This window comes from Melozone crissalis, unplaced genomic scaffold (assembly GCF_028551555.1).
Source record: "Melozone crissalis strain CALT ecotype California unplaced genomic scaffold, PUWL_Pcris_2 ptg000053l_1, whole genome shotgun sequence".
Classification (NCBI taxonomy): Eukaryota; Metazoa; Chordata; class Aves; order Passeriformes; family Passerellidae; genus Melozone; species Melozone crissalis.
The window spans coordinates 5,414,654-5,437,562 of NW_026535831.1; positions in this window are offsets into that span (position 1 = coordinate 5,414,654).

A 22,909-nucleotide genomic window follows, 5' to 3' on the forward strand; every position below is an offset into this window, starting at 1 on the left:
CTGGCACAGTTTCTCCTTGCCAGACAGAGTGGAAAAGCTTTTTGCTAAGATGTAGACAATAAGAGAGTCTAAAGACGAAGGTACGGTGCTTTGCAGAGCTAAGCACCGCTCCGGGGCCTCTGTCGGCAGAAGGCGCACACCGCAGAGCACTGTGAGCTTCAGAATCGTCTTTGCGCGAAGAAGCAGCTTCTTCGTCTCCGGGAGCCGGAGAGAGCGGCAGCTTCGCAAAGGTGATGAAACAAGCTGTACAACACTGCGATTGTGTGCGCAGCTTGCCAACTGAGAGAAAACAGTTCCAGACCACTCTCCTGCCTTTTCTAATCACATGAACATTCGATTGCAAGCTGTTTTGGACAACTTTCTTTCTCTTCTTGCAAAACACTCGGCAGACCTCCGTGCAGCCTCTAGCACACGATGGGAGATGTTTTCTGTGCTGGCACAGTTTCTCCTTGCCAGACAGAGTGGAAAAGCTTTTTGCTAAGATGTAGACAAGAAGAGAGGCTAAAGACGAAGGTACGGTGCTCTGCAGAGCTAAGCACCGCTCCCGGACCTCTTTCGGCAGAAGGCGCACACCGTAGAGCACTGTGAGCGGCAGAATCGTCTTTGCGTGAAGAAGCCGCTTCTTCGTCTCCGGGAGCCGGAGAGAGCGGCAGCGTGGCAAAGGTGATAAAACAAGCGGTACAACACTGCGATTGTGTGCGCAGCTTGCCAACTGAGAGAAAACAGTACCTGACCACTCTCCTGCCTTTTCTATTCACATGAACATTCGATTGCAAGCTGTTTTGGACAACTTTCTTTCTCTTCTTGCAAAACACTCGGCAGACCTCCGTGCAGCCTCTAGAACACGATGGGAGATGTTTTTTGTGCTGGCACAGTTTCTCCTTGCCAGACAGAGTGGAAAAGCTTTTTGCTAAGATGTAGACGAGAAGAGAGGCTAAAGACGAAGGTACGGTGCTTTGCAGAGCTAAGCACCGCTCCGGGGCCTCTGTCGGCAGAAGGCGCACACCGCAGAGCACTGTGAGCGGCAGAATCGTCTTTGCGCGAAGAAGCAGCTTCTTCGTCTCCGGGAGCCGGAGAGAGCGGCAGCTTCGCAAAGGTGATGAAACAAGCTGTACAACACTGCGATTGTGTGCGCAGCTTGCCAAGTGAGAGAAAACAGTACCTGACCACTCTCCTGCCTTTTCTATTCACATGAACATTCGATTGCAAGCTGTTTTGGACAACTTTCTTTCTCTTCTTGCAAAACACTCGGCAGACCTCCGTGCAGCCTCTAGAACACGATGGGAGATGTTTTCTGTGCTGGCAAAGTTTCTCCTGGCCAGACAGAGTGGAAAAGCTTTTTGCTAAGATGTAGACGAGAAGAGAGCCTAAAGACGAAGGTACGGTGCTCTGCAGAGCTAAGCACCGCTCCCGGGCCTCTTTCGGCAGAAGACACACACTGCAGAGCACTGTGAGCGGCAGAATCGTCTTTGCGCGAAGAAGCAGCTTCTTCGTCTCCGGGAGCCGGAGAGAGCGGCAACTTCGCAAAGGTGATGAAACAAGCTGTACAACAGTGCCATTGTGTGCGCAGCTTGCCAACTGAGAGAAAACAGTACCTGACCACTCTCCTGCCTTTTCTATTCACATGAACATTCGATTGCAAGCTGTTTTGGACAACTTTCTTTCTCTTCTTGCAAAACACTCGGCAGACCTCCGTGCAGCCTCTAGAACACGATGGGAGATGTTTTCTGTGCTGGCACAGTTTCTCCATGCCAGACAGAGTGGAAAACCTTTTTGCTAAGATGTAGACGAGAAGAGAGGCTAAAGACGAAGGTACGGAGTTATGCAGAGCTAAGCACCGCTCCCGGACCTCTTTCGGCAGAAGACACACACCGCGGAGCACTGTGAGCGGCAGAATCGTCTTTGCGCGAAGAAGCAGCTTCTTCTTCTCCGGCAGCCAGAGAGAGCGGCAGCTTCGCAAAGGTGATGAAACAAGCTGTACAAGACTGCGATTGTGTGCGCAGCTTGCCAACTGAGAGAAAACAGTACCTGACCACTCTCCTGCCTTTTCTATTCACATGAACATTCGATTGCAAGCTGTTTTGGACAACTTTCTTTCTCTTCTTGCAAAACACTCGGCAGACCTCCGTGCAGCCTCTAGAACACGATGGGAGATGTTTTCTGTGCTGGCAAAGTTTCTCCTGGCCAGACAGAGTGGAAAAGATTTTTGCTAAGACGTAGACGAGAAGAGAGGCTAAAGACGAAGGTACGGTGCTCTGCAGAGCTAAGCACCGCTCCCGGGCCTCTTTCGGCAGAAGACACACACTGCAGAGCACTGTGAGGGGCAGAATCGTCTTTGCGCGAAGAAGCAGCTTCTTCGTGTCCGGGAGCCGGAGAGAGCGGCAACTTCGCAAAGGTGATGAAACAAGCTGTACAACAGTGCCATTGTGTGCGCAGCTTGCCAACTGAGAGAAAACAGTACCTGACCACTCTCCTGCCTTTTCTATTCACATGAACATTCGATTGCAAGCTGTTTTGGACAACTTTCTTTCTCTTCTTGCAAAACACTCGGCAGACCTCCGTGCAGCCTCTAGCACACGATGGGAGATGTTTTCTGTGCTGGCACAGTTTCTCCATGCCAGACAGAGTGGAAAACCTTTTTGCTAAGATGTAGACGAGAAGAGAGGCTAAAGACGAAGGTACGGTGCTATGCAGAGCTAAGCACCGCTCCCGGACCTCTTTCGGCAGAAGACACACACCGCAGAGCACTGTGAGCGGCAGAATCGTCTTTGCGCGAAGAAGCCGCTTCTTCGTCTCCGGGAGCCGGAGAGAGCGGCAGCTTCGCAAAGGTGATAAAACAAGCTGTACAACACTGCGATTGTGTGCGCAGCTTGCCAACTGAGAGAAAACAGTACCTGACCACTCTCCTGCCTTTTCTATTCACATGAACATTCGATTGCAAGCTGTTTTGGACAACTTTCTTTCTCTTCTTGCAAAACACTCGGCAGACCTCCGTGCAGCCTCTAGAACACGATGGGAGATGTTTTCTGTGCTGGCACAGTTTCTCCTTGCCAGACAGAGTGGAAAAGCTTTTTGCTAAGATGTAGACAAGAAGAGAGGCTAAAGACGAAGGTACGGTGCTCCGCAGAGCTAAGCACCGCTCCCGGGCCTCTGTCGGCAGAAGTCGCACACCGCAGTGCACTGTGAGCGGCAGAATCGTCTTTGCGCGAAGAAGCAGCTTCTTCGTCTCCGGGAGCCGGAGAGAGCGGCAGCTTCGCAAAGGTGATGAAACAAGCTGTACAACACTGCGATTGTGTGCGCAGCTTGCCAACTGAGAGAAAACAGTACCTGACCACTCTCCTCCGTTTTCTAATCACATGAACATTCGATTGCAAGCAGTTTTGGACAACTTTCTTTCTCTTCTTGCAAAACACTCGGCAGACCTCCGTGCAGCCTCTAGAACACGATGGGAGATGTTTTCTGTGCTGGCACAGTTTCTCCTTGCCAGGCAGAGTGGAAAAGCTTTTTGCTAAGATGTAGACGAGAAGAGAGGCTAAAGACGAAGGTACGGTGCTCTGCAGAGCTAAGCACAGCTCCCGGACCTCTTTCGGCAGAAGGCGCACACCGTAGAGCACTGTGAGCGGCAGAATCGTCTTTGCGCGAAGAAGCAGCTTCTTCGTCTCCGGGAGCCGGAGAGAGCGGCAACTTCGCAAAGGTGATGAAACAAGCTGGACAACACTGCGATTCTGTGCGCAGCTTGCCAACTGAGAGAAAACAGTACCTGACCACTCTCCTGCCTTTTCTAATCACATGAACATTCGATTGCAAGCTGTTTTGGACAACTTTCTTCCTCTTCTTGCAAAACACTCGGCAGACTTCCGTGCAGCCTCTAGAACACGATGGGAGATGTTTTTTGTGCTGGCACAGTTTCTCCTTGCCAGACAGAGTGGAAAAGCTTTTTGCTAAGATGTAGACGAGAAGAGAGGCTAAAGACGAAGGTACGGTGCTTTGCAGAGCTAAGCACCGCTCCGGGGCCTCTGTCGGCAGAAGGCGCACACCGCAGAGCACTGTGAGCTTCAGAATCGTCTTTGCGCGAAGAAGCAGCTTCTTCGTCTCCGGGAGCCGGAGAGAGCGGCAGCTTGGCAAAGGTGATGAAACAAGCTGTACAACACTGCGATTGTGTGCGCAGCTTGCCAAGTGAGAGAAAACAGTACCTGACCACTCTCCTGCCTTTTCTATTCACATGAACATTCGATTGCAAGCTGTTTTGGACAACTTTCTTTCTCTTCTTGCAAAACACTCGGCAGACCTCCGTGCAGCCTCTAGAACACGATGGGAGATGTTTTTTGTGCTGGCACAGTTTCTCCTTGCCAGACAGAGTGGAAAAGCTTTTTGCTAAGATGTAGACGGGAAGAGCGGCTAAAGACGAAGGTACGGTGCTCTGCAGAGCTAAGCACCGCTCCCGGACCTCTTTCGGCAGAAGACACACACCGCAGAGCACTGTGAGCGGCAGAATCGTCTTTGCGCGAAGAAGCCGCTTCTTCGCCTCCGGGAGCCGGAGAGAGCGGCAACTTCGCAAGGGTGATGAAACAAGCTGTACAACACTGCGATTGTGTGCGCAGCTTGCCAACTGAGAGAAAACAGTACCAGACCACTCTCCTGCCTTTTCTAATCACATGAACATTCGATTGCAAGCTGTTTTGGACAACTTTCTTTCTCTTCTTGCAAAACACTCGGCAGACCTCCGTGCAGCCTCTAGCACACGATGGGAGATGTTTTCTGTGCTGGCACAGTTTCTCCTTGCCAGACAGAGTGGAAAAGCTTTTTGCTAAGATGTAGACAAGAAGAGAGGCTAAAGACGAAGGTACGGTGCTCTGCAGAGCTAAGCACCGCTCCCGGACCTCTTTCGGCAGAAGGCGCACACCGCAGAGCACTGTGAGCGGCAGAATCGTCTTTGCGCGAAGAAGCAGCTTCTTCGTCTCCGGGAGCCGGAGAGAGCGGCAGCTTCGCAAAGGTGATGAAACAAGCTGTACAACACTGCGATTGTGTGCGCAGCTTGCCAACTGAGAGAAAACAGTACCTGACCACTCTCCTCCCTTTTCTAATCACATGAACATTCGATTGCAAGCAGTTTTGGACAACTTTCTTTCTCTTCTTGCAAAACACTCGGCAGACCTCCGTGCAGCTTCTAGAACACGATGGGAGATGTTTCCTGTGCTGGCACAGTTTCTCCTTGCCAGACAGAGTGGAAAAGCTTTTTGCTAAGATGGAGACGAGAAGAGAGGCTAAAGACGAAGGTACGGTGCTCTGCAGAGCTAAGCACCGCTCCCGGACCTCTTTCGGCAGAAGGCGCACACCGCAGAGCACTGTGAGCGGCAGAATCGTCTTTGCGCGAAGAAGCAGCTTCTTCGTCTCCGGGAGCCAGAGAGAGCGGCAACTTGGCAAAGGTGATGAAACAAGCTGTAAAACACTGCGATTGTGTGCGCAGCTTGCCAACTGAGAGAAAACAGTACCTGACCACTCTCCTGCCTTTTCTATTCACATGAACATTCGATTGCAAGCTGTTTTGGACAACTTTCTTTCTCTTCTTGCAAAACACTCGGCAGCCCTCCGTGCAGCCTCTAGAACACGATGGGAGATGTTTTCTGTGCTGGCACAGTTTCTCCTAGCCAGACAGAGTGGAAAAGCTTTTTGCTAAGATGTAGACGAGAAGAGAGGCTAAAGACGAAGGTACGGTGCTCTGCAGAGCTAAGCACCGCTCCCGGACCTCTTTCGGCAGAAGGCGCACACCGCAGAGCACTGTGAGCGGCAGAATCGTCTTTGCGCGAAGAAGCCGCTTCTTCGTCTCCGGGAGCCGGAGAGAGCGGGAACTTCGCAAAGGTGATGAAACAAGCTGTACAACACTGCGATTGTGTGCGCAGCTTGCCAAGTGAGAGAAAACAGTCCCTGACCACTCTCCTGCCTTTTCTATTCACATGAACATTCGATTGCAAGCTGTTTTGGACAACTTTCTTTCTCTTCTTGCAAAACACTCGGCAGACCTCCGTGCAGCCTCTAGCACACGATGGGAGATGTTTTCTGTGCTGGCAAAGTTTCTCCTTGCCAGACAGAGTGGAAAAGCTTTTTGCTAAGATGTAGACGAGAAGAGAGGCTAAAGACGAAGGTACGGTGCTCTGCAGAGCTAAGCACCGCTCCGGGCCTCTTTCGGCAGAAGACACACACTGAAGAGCACTGTGAGCGGCAGAATCGTCTTTGCGCGAAGAAGCAGCTTCTTCGTCTCCGGGAGCCGGAGAGAGCGGCAGCTTCGCAAAGGTGATGAAACAAGCTGTACAACAGTGCCATTGTGTGCGCAGCTTGCCAACTGAGAGAAAACAGTACCTGACCACTCTCCTGCCTTTTCTATTCACATGAACATTCGATTGCAAGCTGTTTTGGACAACTTTCTTTCTCTTCTTGCAAAACACTCGGCAGACCTCCGTGCAGCCTCTAGAACACGATGGGAGATGTTTTCTGTGCTGGCACAGTTTCTCCATGCCAGACAGAGTGGAAAACCTTTTTGCTAAGATGTAGACGAGAAGAGAGGCTAAAGACGAAGGTACGGTGCTCTGCAGAGCTAAGCACCGCTCCCGGACCTCTTTCGGCAGAAGACACACACCGCAGAGCACTGTGAGCGGCAGAATCGTCTTTGCGCGAAGAAGCCGCTTCTTCGTCTCCGGGAGCCGAAGAGAGCGGCAGCTTCGCAAAGGTGATAAAACAAGCTGTACAACACTGCGATTGTGTGCGCAGCTTGCCAACTGAGAGAAAACAGTACCTGACCACTCTCCTGCCTTTTCTATTCACATGAACATTCGATTGCAAGCTGTTTTGGACAACTTTCTTTCTCTTCTTGCAAAACACTCGGCAGACCTCCGTGCAGCCTCTAGAACACGATGGGAGATGTTTTTTGTGCTGGCACAGTTTCTCCGTGCCAGACAGAGTGGAAAAGCTTTTTGCTAAGATGTAGACAAGAAGAGAGGCTAAAGACGAAGGTACGGTGCTTTGCAGAGCTAAGCACCGCTCCGGGGCCTCTGTCGGCAGAAGGCGCACACCGCAGAGCACTGTGAGCTTAAGAATCGTCTTTGCGCGAAGAAGCAGCTTCTTCGTCTCCGGGAGCCGGAGAGAGCGGCAGCTTCGCAAAGGTGATGAAACAAGCGGTACAACACTGCGATTGTGTGCGCAGCTTGCCACCTGAGAGAAAACAGTACCTGACCACTCTCCTGCCTTTTCTATTCACATGAACATTCGATTGCAAGCTGTTTTGGACAACTTTCTTTCTCTTCTTGCAAAACACTCGGCAGACCTCCGTGCAGCCTCTAGAACACGATGGGAGATGTTTTCTGTGCTGGCACAGTTTCTCCTTGCCAGACAGAGTGGAAAAGCTTTTTGCTAAGATGTAGACGAGAAGAGAGGCTAAAGACGAAGGTACGGTGCTTTGCAGAGCTAAGCACCGCTCCGGGGCCTCTGTCGGCAGAAGGCGCACACCGCAGAGCACTGTGAGCGGCAGAATCGTCTTTGCGCGAAGAAGCAGCTTCTTCGTCTCCGGGAGCCGGAGAGAGCGGCAGCTTCGCAAAGGTGATGAAACAAGCTGTGCAAGACTGCGATTGTGTGCGCAGCTTGCCAAGTGAGAGAAAACAGTACCTGACCACTCTCCTGCCTTTTCTATTCACATGAACATTCGATTGCAAGCTGTTTTGGACAACTTTCTTTCTCTTCTTGCAAAACACTCGGCAGACCTCCGTGCAGCCTCTAGAAAACGATGGGAGATGTTTTTTGTACTCGCACAGTTTCTCCTTGCCAGACAGAGTGGAAAAGCTTTTTGCTAAGATGTAGACGGGAAGAGCAGCTAAAGACGAAGGTACGGTGCTCTGCAGAGCTAAGCACCGCTCCCGGGCCTCTTTCGGCAGAAGACACACACCGCAGAGCACTGTGAGCGGCAGAATCGTCTTTGCGCGAAGAAGCCGCTTCTTCGTCTCCGGGAGCCGGAGAGAGCGGCAACTTCGCAAAGGTGATGAAACAAGCTGGACAACACTGCGATTGTGTGCGCAGCTTGCCAACTGAGAGAAAACAGTACCTGACCACTCTCCTGCCTTTTCTATTCACATGAACATTCGATTGCAAGCTGTTTTGGACAACTTTCTTTCTCTTCTTGCAAAACACTCGGCAGACCTCCGTGCAGCCTCTAGCACACGATGGGAGATGTTTTCTGTGCTGGCACAGTTTCTCCTTGCCAGACAGAGTGGAAAAGCTTTTTGCTAAGATGTAGACAAGAAGAGAGGCTAAAGACGAAGGTACGGTGCTCTGCAGAGCTAAGCACCGCTCCCGGGCCTCTGTCGGCAGGAGGCGCACACCGCAGAGCACTGTGAGCGGCAGAATCGTCTTTGCGCGAAGAAGCAGCTTCTTCGTCTCCGGGAGCCGGAGAGAGCGGCAGCTTCTCAAAGGTGATGAAACAAGCTGTACAAGACTGCGATTGTGTGCGCAGCTTGCCAACTGAGAGAAAACAGTACCTGACCACTCTCCTGCCTTTTCTATTCACATGAACATTCGATTGCAAGCTGTTTTGGACAACTTTCTTTCTCTTCTTGCAAAACACTCGGCAGACCTCCGTGCAGCCTCTAGAACACGATGGGAGATGTTTTTTGTGCTGGCACAGTTTCTCCTTGCCAGACAGAGTGGAAAAGCTTTTTGCTAAGATGTAGACGGGAAGAGCGGCTAAAGACGAAGGTACGGTGCTCTGCAGAGCTAAGCACCGCTCCCGGACCTCTTTCGGCAGAAGACACACACCGCAGAGCACTGTGAGCGGCAGAATCGTCTTTGCGCGAAGAAGCCGCTTCTTCGCCTCCGGGAGCCGGAGAGAGCGGCAACTTTGCAAGGGTGATGAAACAAGCTGTACAACACTGCGATTGTGTGCGCAGCTTGCCAACTGAGAGAAAACAGTACCAGACCACTCTCCTGCCTTTTCTAATCACATGAACATTCGATTGGAAGCTGTTTTGGACAACTTTCTTTCTCTTCTTGCAAAACACTCGGCAGACCTCCGTGCAGCCTCTAGCACACGATGGGAGATGTTTTCTGTGCTGGCACAGTTTCTCCTTGCCAGACAGAGTGGAAAAGCTTTTTGCTAAGATGTAGACAAGAAGAGAGGCTAAAGACGAAGGTACGGTGCTCTGCAGAGCTAAGCACCGCTCCCGGACCTCTTTCGGCAGAAGGCGCACACCGCAGAGCACTGTGAGCGGCAGAATCGTCTTTGCGCGAAGAAGCAGCTTCTTCGTCTCCGGGAGCCGGAGATAGCGGCAGCTTGGCAAAGGTGATGAAACAAGCTGGACAACACTGCGATTGTGTGCGCAGCTTGCCAACTGAGAGAAAACAGTACCTGACCACTCTCCTGCCTTTTCTAATCACATGAACATTCGATTGCAAGCTGTTTTGGACAACTTTCTTTCTCTTCTTGCAAAACACTCGGCAGACCTCCGTGCAGCTTCTAGAACACGATGGGAGATGTTTCCTGTGCTGGCACAGTTTCTCCTTGCCAGACAGAGTGGAAAAGCTTTTTCCTAAGATGGAGACGAGAAGAGACGCTAAAGACGAAGGTACGGTGCTCTGCAGAGCTAAGCACCGCTCCCGGACCTCTTTCGGCAGAAGGCGCACACCGCAGAGCACTGTGAGCGGCAGAATCGTCATTGCGCGAAGAAGCAGCTTCTTCGTCTCGGGAGCCAGAGAGAGCGGCAACTTGGCAAAGGTGATGAAACAAGCTGTAAAACACTGCGATTGTGTGCGCAGCTTGCCAACTGAGAGAAAACAGTACCTGACCACTCTCCTGCCTTTTCTATTCACATGAACATTCGATTGCAAGCTGTTTTGGACAACTTTCTTTCTCTTCTTGCAAAACACTCGGCAGCCCTCCGTGCAGCCTCTAGAACACGATGGGAGATGTTTTCTGTGCTGGCACAGTTTCTCCTAGCCAGACAGAGTGGAAAAGCTTTTTGCTAAGATGTAGACGAGAAGAGAGGCTAAAGACGAAGGTACGGTGCTCTGCAGAGCTAAGCACCGCTCCCGGACCTCTTTCGGCAGAAGGCGCACACCGCAGAGCACTGTGAGCGGCAGAATCGTCTTTGCGCGAAGAAGCCGCTTCTTCGTCTCCGGGAGCCGGAGAGAGCGGGAACTTCGCAAAGGTGATGAAACAAGCTGTACAACACTGCGATTGTGTGCGCAGCTTGCCAAGTGAGAGAAAACAGTCCCTGACCACTCTCCTGCCTTTTCTATTCACATGAACATTCGATTGCAAGCTGTTTTGGACAACTTTCTTTCTCTTCTTGCAAAACACTCGGCAGACCTCCGTGCAGCCTCTAGCACACGATGGGAGATGTTTTCTGTGCTGGCAAAGTTTCTCCTTGCCAGACAGAGTGGAAAAGCTTTTTGCTAAGATGTAGACGAGAAGAGAGGCTAAAGACGAAGGTACGGTGCTCTGCAGAGCTAAGCACCGCTCCAGGCCTCTTTCGGCAGAAGACACACACTGCAGAGCACTGTGAGCGGCAGAATCGTCTTTGCGCGAAGAAGCAGCTTCTTCGTCTCCGGGAGCCGGAGAGAGCGGCAACTTCGCAAAGGTGATGAAACAAGCTGTACAACACTGCGATTGTGTGCGCAGCTTGCCAACAGAGACAAAACAGTACCTGACCACTCTCCTGCCTTTTCTATTCACATGAACATTCGATTGCAAACTGTTTTGGACAACTTTCTTTCTCTTCTTGCAAAACACTCGGCAGACCTCCGTGCAGCCTCTAGAACACGATGGGAGATGTTTTCTGTGCTGGCAAAGTTTCTCCTGGCCAGACAGAGTGGAAAAGCTTTTTGCTAAGACGTAGACGAGAAGAGAGGCTAAAGACGAAGGTACGGTGCTCTGCAGAGCTAAGCGCCGATCCCGGGCCTCTTTCGGCAGAAGACACACACTGCAGAGCAATGTGAGGGGCAGAATCGTCTTTGCGCGAAGAAGCAGCTTCTTCGTCTCCGGGAGCCGGAGAGAGCGGCAGCTTCGCAAAGGTGATGAAACAAGCTGTACAACACTGCGATTGTGTGCGCAGCTTGCCAACTGAGAGAAAACAGTACCTGACCACTCTCCTCCCTTTTCTAATCACATGAACATTCGATTGCAAGCAGTTTTGGACAACTTTCTTTCTCTTCTTGCAAAACACTCGGCAGACCTCCGTGCAGCCTCTAGAACACGATGGGAGATGTTTTCTGTGCTGGCAAAGTTTCTCCTGGCCAGACAGAGTGGAAAAGCTTTTTGCTAAGACGTAGACGAGAAGAGAGGCTAAAGACGAAGGTACGGTGCTCTGCAGAGCTAAGCACCGCTCCCGGGCCTCTTTCGCAGAAGACACACACTGCAGAGCACTGTGAGGGGCAGAATCGTCTTTGCGCGAAGAAGCAGCTTCTTCGTCTCCGGGAGCCGGAGAGAGCGGCAACTTCGCAAAGGTGATGAAACAAGCTGTACAACAGTGCCATTGTGTGCGCAGCTTGCCAACTGAGAGAAAACAGTACCTGACCACTCTCCTGCCTTTTCTATTCACATGAACATTCGATTGCAAGCTGTTTTGGACAACTTTCTTTCTCTTCTTGCAAAACACTCGGCAGACCTCCGTGCAGCCTCTAGAACACGATGGGAGATGTTTTCTGTGCTGGCACAGTTTCTCCATGCCAGACAGAGTGGAAAACCTTTTTGCTAAGATGTAGACGAGAAGAGAGGCTAAAGACGAAGGTACGGTGCTCTGCAGAGCTAAGCACCGCTCCCGGACCTCTTTCGGCAGAAGACACACACCGCAGAGCACTGTGAGCGGCAGAATCGTCTTTGCGCGAAGAAGCCGCTTCTTCGTCTCCGGGAGCCGAAGAGAGCGGCAGCTTCGCAAAGGTGATAAAACAAGCTGTACAACACTGCGATTGTGTGCGCAGCTTGCCAACTGAGAGAAAACAGTACCTGACCACTCTCCTGCCTTTTCTATTCACATGAACATTCGATTGCAAGCTGTTTTGGACAACTTTCTTTCTCTTCTTGCAAAACACTCGGCAGACCTCCGTGCAGCCTCTAGAACACGATGGGAGATGTTTTTTGTGCTGGCACAGTTTCTCCTTGCCAGACAGAGTGGAAAAGCTTTTTGCTAAGATGTAGACAAGAAGAGAGGCTAAAGACGAAGGTACGGTGCTTTGCAGAGCTAAGCACCGCTCCGGGGCCTCTGTCGGCAGAAGGCGCACACCGCAGAGCACTGTGAGCTTAAGAATCGTCTTTGCGCGAAGAAGCAGCTTCTTCGTCTCCGGGAGCCGGAGAGAGCGGCAGCTTCGCAAAGGTGATGAAACAAGCTGTACAACACTGCGATTGTGTGCGCAGCTTGCCACCTGAGAGAAAACAGTACCTGACCACTCTCCTGCCTTTTCTATTCACATGAACATTCGATTGCAAGCTGTTTTGGACAACTTTCTTTCTCTTCTTGCAAAACACTCGGCAGACCTCCGTGCAGCCTCTAGAACACGATGGGAGATGTTTTCTGTGCTGGCACAGTTTCTCCTTGCCAGACAGAGTGGAAAAGCTTTTTGCTAAGATGTAGACGAGAAGAGAGGCTAAAGACGAAGGTACGGTGCTTTGCAGAGCTAAGCACCGCTCCGGGGCCTCTGTCGGCAGAAGGCGCACACCGCAGAGCACTGTGAGCGGCAGAATCGTCTTTGCGCGAAGAAGCAGCTTCTTCGTCTCCGGGAGCCGGAGAGAGCGGCAGCTTCGCAAAGGTGATGAAACAAGCTGTACAACACTGCGATTGTGTGCGCAGCTTGCCAACTGAGAGAAAACAGTACCTGACCACTCTCCTGCCTTTTCTATTCACATGAACATTCGATTGCAAGCTGTTTTGGACAACTTTCTTTCTCTTCTTGCAAAACACTCGGCAGACCTCCGTGCAGCCTCTAGAAAACGATGGGAGATGTTTTTTGTACTCGCACAGTTTCTCCTTGCCAGACAGAGTGGAAAAGCTTTTTGCTAAGATGTAGACGGGAAGAGCAGCTAAAGACGAAGGTACGGTGCTCTGCAGAGCTAAGCACCGCTCCCGGGCCTCTTTCGGCAGAAGACACACACCGCAGAGCACTGTGAGCGGCAGAATCGTCTTTGCGCGAAGAAGCCGCTTCTTCGTCTCCGGGAGCCGGAGAGAGCGGCAACTTCGCAAAGGTGATGAAACAAGCTGGACAACACTGCGATTGTGTGCGCAGCTTGCCAACTGAGAGAAAACAGTACCTGACCACTCTCCTGCCTTTTCTATTCACATGAACATTCGATTGCAAGCTGTTTTGGACAACTTTCTTTCTCTTCTTGCAAAACACTCGGCAGACCTCCGTGCAGCCTCTAGCACACGATGGGAGATGTTTTCTGTGCTGGCACAGTTTCTCCTTGCCAGACAGAGTGGAAAAGCTTTTTGCTAAGATGTAGACAAGAAGAGAGGCTAAAGACGAAGGTACGGTGCTCTGCAGAGCTAAGCACCGCTCCCGGGCCTCTGTCGGCAGGAGGCGCACACCGCAGAGCACTGTGAGCGGCAGAATCGTCTTTGCGCGAAGAAGCAGCTTCTTCGTCTCCGGGAGCCGGAGAGAGCGGCAGCTTCGCAAAGGTGATGAAACAATCTGTACAAGACTGCGATTGTGTGCACAGCTTGCCAACTGAGAGAAAACAGTACCTGACCACTCTCCTGCCTTTTCTATTCACATGAACATTCGATTGCAAGCTGTTTTGGACAACTTTCTTTCTCTTCTTGCAAAACACTCGGCAGACCTCCGTGCAGCCTCTAGAACACGATGGGAGATGTTTTTTGTGCTGGCACAGTTTCTCCTTGCCAGACAGAGTGGAAAAGCTTTTTGCTAAGATGTAGACGGGAAGAGCGGCTAAAGACGAAGGTACGGTGCTCTGCAGAGCTAAGCACCGCTCCCGGACCTCTTTCGGCAGAAGGCGCACACCGCAGAGCACTGTGAGCGGCAGAATCGTCTTTGCGCGAAGAAGCAGCTTCTTCGTCTCCGGGAGCCGGAGATAGCGGCAGCTTGGCAAAGGTGATGAAACAAGCTGGACAACACTGCGATTGTGTGCGCAGCTTGCCAACTGAGAGAAAACAGTACCTGACCACTCTCCTCCCTTTTCTAATCACATGAACATTCGATTGCAAGCAGTTTTGGACAACTTTCTTTCTCTTCTTGCAAAACACTCGGCAGAGCTCCGTGCAGCTTCTAGAACACGATGGGAGATGTTTCCTGTGCTGGCACAGTTTCTCCTTGCCAGACAGAGTGGAAAAGCTTTTTGCTAAGATGGAGACGAGAAGAGACGCTAAAGACGAAGGTACGGTGCTCTGCAGAGCTAAGCACCGCTCCCGGACCTCTTTCGGCAGAAGGCGCACACCGCAGAGCACTGTGAGCGGCAGAATCGTCTTTGCGCGAAGAAGCAGCTTCTTCGTCTCCGGGAGCCAGAGAGAGCGGCAACTTGGCAAAGGTGATGAAACAAGCTGTAAAACACTGCGATTGTGTGCGCAGCTTGCCAACTGAGAGAAAACAGTACCTGACCACTCTCCTGCCTTTTCTATTCACATGAACATTCGATTGCAAGCTGTTTTGGACAACTTTCTTTCTCTTCTTGCAAAACACTCGGCAGCCCTCCGTGCAGCCTCTAGAACACGATGGGAGATGTTTTCTGTGCTGGCACAGTTTCTCCTAGCCAGACAGAGTGGAAAAGCTTTTTGCTAAGATGTAGACGAGAAGAGAGGCTAAAGACGAAGGTACGGTGCTCTGCAGAGCTAAGCACCGCTCCCGGACCTCTTTCGGCAGAAGGCGCACACCGCAGAGCACTGTGAGCGGCAGAATCGTCTTTGCGCGAAGAAGCCGCTTCTTCGTCTCCGGGAGCCGGAGAGAGCGGGAACTTCGCAAAGGTGATGAAACAAGCTGTACAACACTGCGATTGTGTGCGCAGCTTGCCAAGTGAGAGAAAACAGTCCCTGACCACTCTCCTGCCTTTTCTATTCACATGAACATTCGATTGCAAGCTGTTTTGGACAACTTTCTTTCTCTTCTTGCAAAACACTCGGCAGACCTCCGTGCAGCCTCTAGCACACGATGGGAGATGTTTTCTGTGCTGGCAAAGTTTCTCCTTGCCAGACAGAGTGGAAAAGCTTTTTGCTAAGATGTAGACGAGAAGAGAGGCTAAAGACGAAGGTACGGTGCTCTGCAGAGCTAAGCACCGCTCCAGGCCTCTTTCGGCAGAAGACACACACTGCAGAGCACTGTGAGCGGCAGAATCGTCTTTGCGCGAAGAAGCAGCTTCTTCGTCTCCGGGAGCCGGAGAGAGCGGCAACTTCGCAAAGGTGATGAAACAAGCTGTACAACACTGCGATTGTGTGCGCAGCTTGCCAACTGAGACAAAACAGTACCTGACCACTCTCCTGCCTTTTCTATTCACATGAACATTCGATTGCAAGCTGTTTTGGACAACTTTCTTTCTCTTCTTGCAAAACACTCGGCAGACCTCCGTGCAGCCTCTAGAACACGATGGGAGATGTTTTCTGTGCTGGCAAAGTTTCTCCTGGCCAGACAGAGTGGAAAAGCTTTTTGCTAAGACGTAGACGAGAAGAGAGGCTAAAGACGAAGGTACGGTGCTCTGCAGAGCTAAGCGCCGATCCCGGGCCTCTTTCGGCAGAAGACACACACTGCAGAGCACTGTGAGGGGCAGAATCGTCTTTGCGCGAAGAAGCAGCTTCTTCGTCTCCGGGAGCCGGAGAGAGCGGCAACTTCGCAAAGGTGATGAAACAAGCTGTACAACAGTGCCATTGTGTGCGCAGCTTGCCAACTGAGAGAAAACAGTACCTGACCACTCTCCTTCCTTTTCTATTCACATGAACATTCGATTGCAAGCTGTTTTGGACAACTTTCTTTCTCTTCTTGCAAAACACTCGGCAGACCTCCGTGCAGCCTCTAGAACACGATGGGAGATGTTTTCTGTGCTGGCACAGTTTCTCCTTGCCAGACACAGTGGAAAAGCTTTTTGCTAAGATGTAGACGAGAAGAGAGGCTAAAGACGAAGGTACGGTGCTCTGCAGAGCTAAGCACCGCTCCCGGGCCTCTTTCGGCAGAAGACACACACTGCAGAGCACTGTGAGCGGCAGAATCGTCTTTGCGCGAAGAAGCAGCTTCTTCGTCTCCGGGAGCCGGAGAGAGCGGCAGCTTCGCAAAGGTGATGAAACAAGCTGTACAACACTGCGATTGTGTGCGCAGCTTGCCAACTGAGAGAAAACAGTACCTGACCACTCTCCTGCCTTTTCTATTCACATGAACATTCGATTGCAAGCTGTTTTGGACAACTTTCTTTCTCTTCTTGCAAAACACTCGGCAGACCTCCGTGCAGCCTCTAGAACACGATGGGAGATGTTTTCTGTGCTGGCAAAGTTTCTCCTGGCCAGACAGAGTGGAAAAGCTTTTTCCTAAGACGTAGACGAGAAGAGAGGCTAAAGACGAAGGTACGGTGCTCTGCAGAGCTAAGCACCGCTCCCGGGCCTCTTTCGGCAGAAGACACACACTGCAGAGCACTGTGAGGGGCAGAATCGTCTTTGCGCGAAGAAGCAGCTTCTTCGTCTCCGGGAGCCGGAGAGAGCGGCAACTTCGCAAAGGTGATGAAACAAGCTGTACAACAGTGCCATTGTGTGCGCAGCTTGCCAACTGAGAGAAAAGAGTACCTGACCACTCTCCTGCCTTTTCTATTCACATGAACATTCGATTGCAAGCTGTTTTGGACAACTTTCTTTCTCTTCTTGGAAAACACTCGGCAGACCTCCGTGCAGCCTCTAGAACACGATGGGAGATGTTTTCTGCGCTGGCAATGTTTCTCCTGGCCAGACAGAGTGGAAAAGCTTTTTGCTAAGATGTAGACGAGAAGAGAGGCTAAAGACGAAGGTACGGTGCTCTGCAGAGCTAAGCACCGCTCCCGGGCCTCTTTCGGCAGAAGACACACACCGCAGAGCACTGTGAGCGGCAGAATCGTCTTTGCGCGAAGAAGCAGCTTCTTCGTCTCCGGGAGCCGGAGAGAGCGGCAACTTCGCAAAGGTGATGAAACAAGCTGTACAACAGTGCCATTGTGTGCGCAGCTTGCCAACTGAGAGAAAACAGTACCTGACCACTCTCCTGCCTTTTCTATTCACATGAACATTCGATTGCAAGCTGTTTTGGACAACTTTCTTTCTCTTCTTGCAAAACACTCGGCAGACCTCCGTGCAGTCTCTAGAACACGATGGGAGATGTTTTCTGTGCTGGCAAAGTTTCTCCATGCCAGACAGAGTGGAAAACCTTTTTGCTAAGATGTAGACGAGAAGAGAGGCTAAAGACGAAGGTACGGAGCTATGCAGAGCTAAGCACCGCTCCCGGACCTCTTTCGGCAGAAGACACACACCGCGGATCACTGTGAGCGGCAGAATCGTCTTTGCGCGAAGAAGCCGCTTCTTCGTCTCCGGGAGCCGGAGAGAGCGGCAGCTTCGCAAAGATGATAAAACAAGCGGTACAACACTGCGATTGTGTGCGCAGCTTGGCAACTGAGAGAAAACAGTACCTGACCACTCTCCTGCCTTTTCTATTCACATGAACATTCGATTGCAAGCTGTTTTGGACAACTTTCTTTCTCTTCTTGCAAAACACTCGGCAGACATCCGTGCAGCCTCTAGAACACGATGGGAGATGTTTTTTGTGCTGGCACAGTTTCTCCTTGCCAGACAGAGTGGAAAAGCTTTTTGCTAAGATGTAGACGAGAAGAGAGGCTAAAGACGAAGGTACGGTGCTTTGCAGAGCTAAGCACCGCTCCGGGGCCTCTGTCGGCAGAAGGCGCACACCGCGGAGCACTGTGAGCTTAAGAATCGTCTTTGCGCGAAGAAGCAGCTTCTTCGTCTCCGGGAGCCGGAGAGAGCGGCAGCTTCGCAAAGGTGATGAAACAAGCTGTACAACACTGCGATTGTGTGCGCAGCTTGCCAACTGAGAGAAAACAGTACCTGACCACTCTCCTGCCTTTTCTATTCACATGAACATTCGATTGCAAGCTGTTTTGGACAACTTTCTTTCTCTTCTTGCAAAACACTCGGCAGACCTCCGTGCAGCCTCTAGAACACGATGGGAGATGTTTTTTGTGCTGGCACAGTTTCTCCTTGCCAGACAGAGTGGAAAAGCTTTTTGCTAAGATGTAGACGAGAAGAGCGGCTAAAGACGCAGGTACGGTGCTTTGCAGAGCTAAGCACCGCTCCCGGACCTCTTTCGGCAGAAGACGCACACCGCAGAGCACTGTGAGCGGCAGAATCGTCTTTGCCCGAAGAAGCCGCTTCTTCGCCTCCGGGAGCCGGAGAGAGCGGCAGCTTCGCAAAGGTGATGAAACAAGCTGTACAACACTGCGATTGTGTGCGCAGCTTGCCAACTGAGCGAAAACAGTTCCAGACCACTCTCCTGCCTTTTCTAATCACATGAACATTCGATTGCAAGCTGTTTTGGACAACTTTCTTTCTCTTCTTGCAAAACACTCGGCAGACCTCCGTGCAGCCTCTAGCACACGATGGGAGATGTTTTCTGTGCTGGCACAGTTTCTCCTTGCCAGACAGAGTGGAAAAGCTTTTTGCTAAGATGTAGACAAGAAGAGAGGCTAAAGACGAAGGTACGGTGCTCTGCAGAGCTAAGCACCGCTCCCGGACCTCTTTCGGCAGAAGGCGCACACCGTAGAGCACTGTGAGCGGCAGAATCGTCTTTGCGTGAAGAAGCCGCTTCTTCGTCTCCGGGAGCCGGAGAGAGCGGCAGCTTGGCAAAGGTGATAAAACAAGCGGTACAACACTGCGATTGTGTGCGCAGCTTGCCAACTGAGAGAAAACAGTACCTGACCACTCTCCTGCCTTTTCTATTCACATGAACATTCGATTGCAAGCTGTTTTGGACAACTTTCTTTCTCTTCTTGCAAAACACTCGGCAGACCTCCGTGCAGCCTCTAGAACACGATGGGAGATGTTTTTTGTGCTGGCACAGTTTCTCCTTGCCAGACAGAGTGGAAAAGCTTTTTGCTAAGATGTAGACAAGAAGAGAGGCTAAAGACGAAGGTACGGTGCTTTGCAGAGCTAAGCACCGCTCCGGGGCCTCTGTCGGCAGAAGGCGCACACCGCAGAGCACTGTGAGCGGCAGAATTGTCTTTGCGCGAAGAAGCAGCTTCTTCGTCTCCGGGAGCCGGAGAGAGCGGCAGCTTCGCAAAGGTGATGAAACAAGCTGTACAACACTGCGATTGTGTGCGCAGCTTGCCAACTGAGAGAAAACAGTACCTGACCACTCTCCTGCCTTTTCTATTCACATGAACATTCGATTGCAAGCTGTTTTGGACAACTTTCTTTCTCTTCTTGCAAAACACTCGGCAGACCTCCGTGCAGCCTCTAGAACACGATGGGAGATGTTTTCTGCGCTGGCAAGGTTTCTCCATGCCAGACAGAGTGGAAAACCTTTTTGCTAAGATGTAGACGAGAAGAGAGGCTAAAGACGAAGGTACGGTGCTCTGCAGAGCTAAGCACCGCTCCCGGGCCTCTTTCGGCAGAAGACACACACTGCAGAGCACTGTGAGCGGCAGAATCGTCTTTGCGCGAAGAAGCAGCTTCTTCGTCTCCGGGAGCCGGAGAGAGCGGCAACTTCGCAAAGGTGATGAAACAAGCTGTACAACACTGCGATTGTGTGCGCAGCTTGCCAACTGAGACAAAACAGTACCTGACCACTCTCCTGCCTTTTCTATTCACATGAACATTCGATTGCAAGCTGTTTTGGACAACTTTCTTTCTCTTCTTGCAAAACACTCGGCAGACCTCCGTGCAGCCTCTAGAACACGATGGGAGATGTTTTCTGTGCTGGCAAAGTTTCTCCTGGCCAGACAGAGTGGAAAAGCTTTTTGCTAAGACGTAGACGAGAAGAGAGGCTAAAGACGAAGGTACGGTGCTCTGCAGAGCTAAGCGCCGATCCCGGGCCTCTTTCGGCAGAAGACACACACTGCAGAGCACTGTGAGGGGCAGAATCGTCTTTGCGCGAAGAAGCAGCTTCTTCGTCTCCGGGAGCCGGAGAGAGCGGCAACTTCGCAAAGGTGATGAAACAAGCTGTACAACAGTGCCATTGTGTGCGCAGCTTGCCAACTGAGAGAAAACAGTACCTGACCACTCTCCTTCCTTTTCTATTCACATGAACATTCGATTGCAAGCTGTTTTGGACAACTTTCTTTCTCTTCTTGCAAAACACTCGGCAGACCTCCGTGCAGCCTCTAGAACACGATGGGAGATGTTTTCTGTGCTGGCACAGTTTCTCCTTGCCAGACACAGTGGAAAAGCTTTTTGCTAAGATGTAGACGAGAAGAGAGGCTAAAGACGAAGGTACGGTGCTCTGCAGAGCTAAGCACCGCTCCCGGGCCTCTTTCGGCAGAAGACACACACTGCAGAGCACTGTGAGCGGCAGAATCGTCTTTGCGCGAAGAAGCAGCTTCTTCGTCTCCGGGAGCCGGAGAGAGCGGCAGCTTCGCAAAGGTGATGAAACAAGCTGTACAACACTGCGATTGTGTGCGCAGCTTGCCAACTGAGAGAAAACAGTACCTGACCACTCTCCTGCCTTTTCTATTCACATGAACATTCGATTGCAAGCTGTTTTGGACAACTTTCTTTCTCTTCTTGCAAAACACTCGGCAGACCTCCGTGCAGCCTCTAGAACACGATGGGAGATGTTTTCTGTGCTGGCAAAGTTTCTCCTGGCCAGACAGAGTGGAAAAGCTTTTTCCTAAGACGTAGACGAGAAGAGAGGCTAAAGACGAAGGTACGGTGCTCTGCAGAGCTAAGCACCGCTCCCGGGCCTCTTTCGGCAGAAGACACACACTGCAGAGCACTGTGAGGGGCAGAATCGTCTTTGCGCGAAGAAGCAGCTTCTTCGTCTCCGGGAGCCGGAGAGAGCGGCAACTTCGCAAAGGTGATGAAACAAGCTGTACAACAGTGCCATTGTGTGCGCAGCTTGCCAACTGAGAGAAAACAGTACCTGACCACTCTCCTGCCTTTTCTATTCACATGAACATTCGATTGCAAGCTGTTTTGGACAACTTTCTTTCTCTTCTTGGAAAACACTCGGCAGACCTCCGTGCAGCCTCTAGAACACGATGGGAGATGTTTTCTGCGCTGGCAATGTTTCTCCTGGCCAGACAGAGTGGAAAAGCTTTTTGCTAAGATGTAGACGAGAAGAGAGGCTAAAGACGAAGGTACGGTGCTCTGCAGAGCTAAGCACCGCTCCCGGGCCTCTTTCGGCAGAAGACACACACCGCAGAGCACTGTGAGCGGCAGAATCGTCTTTGCGCGAAGAAGCAGCTTCTTCGTCTCCGGGAGCCGGAGAGAGCGGCAACTTCGCAAAGGTGATGAAACAAGCTGTACAACAGTGCCATTGTGTGCGCAGCTTGCCAACTGAGAGAAAACAGTACCTGACCACTCTCCTGCCTTTTCTATTCACATGAACATTCGATTGCAAGCTGTTTTGGACAACTTTCTTTCTCTTCTTGCAAAACACTCGGCAGACCTCCGTGCAGTCTCTAGAACACGATGGGAGATGTTTTCTGTGCTGGCAAAGTTTCTCCATGCCAGACAGAGTGGAAAACCTTTTTGCTAAGATGTAGACGAGAAGAGAGGCTAAAGACGAAGGTACGGAGCTATGCAGAGCTAAGCACCGCTCCCGGACCTCTTTCGGCAGAAGACACACACCGCGGATCACTGTGAGCGGCAGAATCGTCTTTGCGCGAAGAAGCCGCTTCTTCGTCTCCGGGAGCCGGAGAGAGCGGCAGCTTCGCAAAGATGATAAAACAAGCGGTACAACACTGCGATTGTGTGCGCAGCTTGGCAACTGAGAGAAAACAGTACCTGACCACTCTCCTGCCTTTTCTATTCACATGAACATTCGATTGCAAGCTGTTTTGGACAACTTTCTTTCTCTTCTTGCAAAACACTCGGCAGACATCCGTGCAGCCTCTAGAACACGATGGGAGATGTTTTTTGTGCTGGCACAGTTTCTCCTTGCCAGACAGAGTGGAAAAGCTTTTTGCTAAGATGTAGACGAGAAGAGAGGCTAAAGACGAAGGTACGGTGCTTTGCAGAGCTAAGCACCGCTCCGGGGCCTCTGTCGGCAGAAGGCGCACACCGCGGAGCACTGTGAGCTTAAGAATCGTCTTTGCGCGAAGAAGCAGCTTCTTCGTCTCCGGGAGCCGGAGAGAGCGGCAGCTTCGCAAAGGTGATGAAACAAGCTGTACAACACTGCGATTGTGTGCGCAGCTTGCCAACTGAGAGAAAACAGTACCTGACCACTCTCCTGCCTTTTCTATTCACATGAACATTCGATTGCAAGCTGTTTTGGACAACTTTCTTTCTCTTCTTGCAAAACACTCGGCAGACCTCCGTGCAGCCTCTAGAACACGATGGGAGATGTTTTTTGTGCTGGCACAGTTTCTCCTTGCCAGACAGAGTGGAAAAGCTTTTTGCTAAGATGTAGACGAGAAGAGCGGCTAAAGACGCAGGTACGGTGCTTTGCAGAGCTAAGCACCGCTCCCGGACCTCTTTCGGCAGAAGACGCACACCGCAGAGCACTGTGAGCGGCAGAATCGTCTTTGCCCGAAGAAGCCGCTTCTTCGCCTCCGGGAGCCGGAGAGAGCGGCAGCTTCGCAAAGGTGATGAAACAAGCTGTACAACACTGCGATTGTGTGCGCAGCTTGCCAACTGAGCGAAAACAGTTCCAGACCACTCTCCTGCCTTTTCTAATCACATGAACATTCGATTGCAAGCTGTTTTGGACAACTTTCTTTCTCTTCTTGCAAAACACTCGGCAGACCTCCGTG